Source organism: Elephantulus edwardii, unplaced genomic scaffold, assembly GCF_000299155.1.
Source record: "Elephantulus edwardii isolate Elephantulus edwardi_28Jun2011 unplaced genomic scaffold, EleEdw1.0 scaffold00235, whole genome shotgun sequence".
NCBI lineage: Eukaryota > Metazoa > Chordata > Mammalia > Macroscelidea > Macroscelididae > Elephantulus > Elephantulus edwardii.
This window is the reverse complement of record NW_006399985.1, coordinates 1,645,731-1,651,355: the sequence shown is the minus strand read 5'-3', so window position 1 is coordinate 1,651,355 and position 5,625 is coordinate 1,645,731. Positions and strand designations below refer to the sequence as shown.

General features: G+C 43.6%; 1 pseudogene; it reads right to left on the bottom strand.

The window, feature by feature from the left end:
- Positions 1-5,116, bottom strand: part of LOC102843614 — an 8,374-nt pseudogene extending 3,258 nt beyond the window's left edge.
- Between the last annotated feature and the right edge of the window lie 509 nt (positions 5,117-5,625).

The window sequence follows — 5,625 nt, the reverse complement described above, 5'->3', positions numbered from 1 at the left end:
TCCCCACTGGACCCTCATCATTTCCTTCACCTGCTCCCCCCACCGACCAAACTGTGCAGCTCTGCAACTGCATCCTGGCCCATCCTCACCTTTCTAACCCCAATATGTTTTTCCCAATTAAAAAAAAATAGTAGACATTGTCAATCAGAGAAATTAAGTCTACAAACCAATCCAAAACACTAAGTACACACCCACCTATAAGGTTTCCAGAGGCTCGCTATTTCAGAAGTGGATGGCCAATCCTTTCCAGCCCATCTTGATCTGGGAGCTCTGCTAAAACCTGTCTGCCATGGGTGATCTCTCTGGCATTTAACACACTAGTGAAACAACCATTAGCATCACAGCACCCACAAATTACTGCAGTACGGAAAATTGGTGGACAAGTGTTATACAAACTGCAACAATGATAAACCAGAAAGAATACAGGACTCAAGCTACAAAGTGATTAGCAACATGCAGATTGTTCCCCAATACAACAACCTGACAGATAAGGCTCACAGGTTAGAAGGCTCCAAGTCTAATTCCCAGGTACCAGTTCTAAGAAAGGTGTTCCTTCTTTGGCGGTTCTGGAGGAAGGTCCTTGTCTCACCCTCTGGTCCTGGACTATCCTTCTGTGACTACTTAGTGTCGCTGTTCCTCCATTTGAGGCACATGACAGGTACAGCAGAATAAGGAATTTCTCAAGCTGAAATAACCGAAAAACAAATTCAAGCCTCAAGCTTTAATCTTGAATGATGCAGGAAGCGTCAAAAGAAAGTGAAAGGAGTATACAGAATCATTGAATCAAAAAGAACTGACTGACACTGAGATATTTCCGGAGGCACCATATGATCAAGAGCCAAAGGTAATGAAGGAAGAAGTTCAAGTTGCAGTGAAGGCATTTGCCAAAAAAACAAGGCCCCAGGAGTTAATGAGATACCAATTGACATATTTCTAATGACAGATGTCCTCACCAGTCTATGCCAAGAAATTTATACAACAGCTGTCTGTTTGCCTGACTGGAAGAGACCCATATTGGTTCCCATTCCCAAGAAATCAAATAGAGTTGTGGAAATTATCGAAAAATCTTACATGCAAGCAAAAGACTACTGAAGTCCACTCAAAGAAGTCTAGAACAGTACATAAACAGAGAACTGTCAGAAGTTCAAACTGGATTCAGAAGAGGTCATGGCACCAGGGATGTACTATTGCTGATATCAAATGGATTCTGCCTCAGAGCAGAGACTACCAGAAGAATAGCTACTTGTGTTTTGATGACTATGCAAAACCATTTGGCTGTGTGGATCATAACAAATTACCCCTAACATCGAGAAGAATAGGAATCTCCAAACATTTCCTTGTACTCATGTGAAACCTTTACCTAGACCAAGAGGCTGTTGTTTGAATAAAGCAAGGGACTACTACAGGGTGAAAAATTAAGAAAGGCTTGCATAAGGGTTGTATCCTTTCTCCCTAGCTGTTTAATCTATATGCTGAGCAAATTATTCAAGAAGCTGGTCTCTATGGGGAAAAAAGGTCATTTTAGGATTGGAGAAAGACTCATCAACAACCTTCATTGTGCAAGTGACACAACCTAGCTTGCTGAAAGTGAGGAGGACATGGAATGCCAAACACTGAAGCCTTCAAAATGCATTGCATCTCAACAGCAAGAAAACAAAAATTCTCACCACTTACTTTATAGGTGACATCTTACAGATGGAGGAAAGATTGAGACTGTCAATGACTACATCTTACTTGGATCCTTGATCAACAGCCTGGGTACCAGCAGACAGGAGGCCAGGAGATTGGAACAGTCTGAAGTCTGGAAACTCTCCAAATTACTGAGAATCAGTGTTTGAAGACTAAGGTGTGTCATATTTAGACCATGGTCTTTTCAGTCACTTGTTATGCATCTGAGAACCGGCTGGTGAATTAGGAGAGCGGAAGAAAGATGATGCCTCTGCAATGTGGTGTTGGAGGAGAGTACTGAACAGCCCAAGGATTGTCAAAAGAACAAAGAGCTGTGTCTTGGAGACGGTGCAGCAAAAGAATAAACAGACCTTGGAGAAAGTGCAGCCAGAGGACTCCTCAGAGGCAAGGATGGTGAAGCTTTGTCTCGTGTACGGTGGGCATGTGCTAGGAGAGGTTATTCCTTGGAAAGGGACCTCATGCTTGGAAGGGTGGAGAGATAGCAAAGAAGAGGAGACCCTCACCCAGGTGGAATTGACAAAGTGACTGCTGCAGTGAGCTCTAGGGTGTCAGGAAGTATGAAGATGGCACAGGATAGGATAGGGTTCAGATCTGTTAACAGGTTTACAGTTTGTCATACAAAAGTTGACGGTACCTAACACCACCACCACCACCACGCTCCTTTACTTTCTAAATGAGAGAGAACATAATTGTTCATGCTCACACAGAGAATATAAAAGCGTAAACCAGAAGGAAGTCTAATCACCTGATTTCTAATCCTGAAGTTCACGATTCACCTTTGTTGTTGTTGTACGTGCCACTGAGAGGTGACTCCTAGTGACTCTATGTACAACAGCTGTGAACTCTGACTTAAACACCTGGTCCCATTCTCCCAGTTATCACGTCAATCCATCTCATTCCAGGTCTTCCTCTGCTATGCTGTCCCTCCACCCTTCCAAACATGATGTTCTTCTCCGAGGACTTGTCCCTCCTAGCCACATGCTCAAAATGTGTGAGACAGAGCTTTAAATTTCTTGCTTCCAAGGAGAAGCTTGGTTTCACCCTCTCTAAAACAGACCTATTTGTTTGTCTCACTGTCTGTCTATGGTATGCTCAAGACTCTTCTCCAGCACCACACCTCAAAGGCATCAATATATTCAAGTGACTTTATTGTGCTTTCAAGCTATCAAAGTTCAGATGATGTTATTATTTAAGGACAAGGGTAGCTGGACAATGACTAGGAATGGAAGAAGGAGAATTGATGTCTTTAGCTGTGGTGCTGGAGAAGAGTATTCAATATACCATGGACTGCTAGGAGAACAAACAGGCGTATCCTAGAGAGGGTGAAACTAGGCTGCTCCTCGGAAGCAAGGATTCTGAAGATTCGTCTGACATACTTTGGATATGTTGCAAGGAGGGATCAGTCCTCGGAGAGGGATGTCATGCTTGGGAGGGTGGAGGGAAGGCCCACGATGAGATGAATTGACTCAGTGACTGGGGTAATAACGTTAGGTGTGTTACAGTCAATAAGGTTGGCTCAAGATAGAGCAGGGTTCAGAGCTCTTGTATATAGGATTGCATAACAACAAGGGTAAAATGAAGATGTGTTTAGCTATATTGATTTTAAAAGTTTCTTATTAAGATACCTTTGCTGAAATAATTACTGAAGGAAATATATTTTAATCAGGGAATCCCAAGATTGCATAAACTCTCTGAAAAGGTCAGAAATTCAAACTCTTTCTGACACAGGCCCAGCAATCCGTCTCTGTATTATCACAAGTTTTGAAAACCCAGTGGATAAAATGTTCTACTTTGCAGACAGGACATAAACATGAGTTATAACCAGCTCTCAGGCAGCAAAAAAGAGGCTGAACACAAAGGAAGGACTAATAATCAATAAGAAACATCAATGAGCAAAGGAATCAGGACTACAAAATGAACAAATGAATAGAGTTTTCTCATTTGCTACTTGTTTGCCTTGGAGTGAGAACCGACTCATAGCTGGCCCTCCAACAGGTTTTCAGAGCTGGTAAATTGCACAGGAGAAGATTATCCACCTTTCTCTCTCAGGGCAGCTGGTGGATTCAAACCATGTGCCTTTGGGTTGCCAGCTCAGCTTCTTACCAGAGCTTCCTCATTTGCTAGTATGTCTCCAAACCCAAGGGAAAATATGTCCTGTAGTGTATTGTTAAACTGGTATGCAGAGCAGAACTATGCTTCAGAGTGTACAAAATTATAACTTTTCAGCTCTGGCAGCCTAGTGGCAAGAAACTGAACTGCAATCCCAAAGGTACACAGTTCGAATCCACCAGATGCTCCGCTGGAAAAGGAGGGGCAATCTCCTCCTGTACCTGTCAGATCTGATTTGACATATACACAGAGAAAAGAATATAAATTTTTTTTAAAAAGTATATACCTTTTTAGAAGCAGATTATCAGGCCTGTTCGCAAAGATATTCGCCGGTGGGTTTGAACATCAACTTTGTGCTCAATTGTTTACATTACTTAACACTATAGTATGTTTGTTGTTAAATCAAGTATGACAGATAATTGTTGAGAAACAAAGTATTGAATTATATATACAAGAACTTAAGTTTTTAGGCTTCAAAGCCAGATGAAATAACTAGACGAGGTGGTGACAAGTTGATCTGGGAAGAAGAAATGTAATTTGGGAGCAAAGGAATGCTGACCAGTTTCAGACTTGCATGTTGTTCATTTCCGTATTTTAAATATGTTTGCAAGCCCATTAAGAAGAAAATGGTTTGCAAACTTTTGAAACAAGTGGAGAAAAGGATGACAGGCACAAAAGCAACAAAGAAAATTTGATCAGTCATACACCCTCAAAGGAAGAAAAAAATGAGCGAAGTAAGAAACGAAACATATAAAGATCACAGCTCCCAAAAAGGCAAAAAAGAAAATGTATTTTAAGGTAAAGAATCATATTATTAGAGCTAAGGGGGTTCACGCTTGATTAGTTAGTAGGAAGATAACGAGCATGGCCGAATGGCAAGGGAAAGTAAGGGTGGTAAGAAGGAGGAGAAGGCAGAGGGTGTCCTGGGAGAAATGGAACAGCTCTGGCTCAGGATATCCTCACGGTCCAGGCCCCAGAAAGCAGAGAGACCTTCCCCTTCTGTGTTTGTCTTTTTATAAGCTGTTAGTCATGTTTGCAATCTCATGAGACTGATCACAGCTCAGTGTCCCCCCCTGTGACCCACACCCAGCCCAAGGGGGGATTTCCTGGTGCTGTTCCTTCCGGCCCCTGCCAGATGTACAACCACCAGGCGCTCGTCCATTCTGCCCATTGGTGCCAACAGTCGTATTTTCCTTTCCTGTTCCTTCTCTGGGACCAACTCAGGTGCAGCCAGAGATACGTGAACAAGGCTGGACGTACAGCTTTGTGGTAAGCTATGTAGAGATTTACAATGAACTGTCCGAGACCTGCTGGCCATGGGTACCCGGAATGGCCAGGTGGGCGAGTGCAAGATTCGCCGGGCTGGGCCAGGGAGTGAAGAACTTACCGTCAGCAATGCTCTATACGTCCCTGTCTCCTGTGAGAAAGAGGTAGAGTCTCCGCTCCATCTGGCCTGTCAGAACCTTGCGGTAGCTTGCACAGCTCACAATGAGAGATCATCACGTAGCCATAGTGTGTTCCAGCAGCAGATTACTGGGGAGCACACTAGCCACGAGGTCTACAATGTGTGGCCCCCCTCAACCTGGTAGACCTAGCTGGGAGTGAGCGGCTGGACCCCAGCTTAGCCCTAATTAGAGCCTTAGCTCTAATAACAAAGACAGAGCCGGAGGGAGCTCTTGTGGCTTAGTGGCAAGATGCTGCACTGCTATCCCAGAGGTGTGCAGTTCAAATCCACCAGATGCTCTACTGGAGAAGGAGGGGCAATCTCCTCCTGTACCAATCAGATCCGATTTGATGGTGTTCACACACACACACACACACACACAC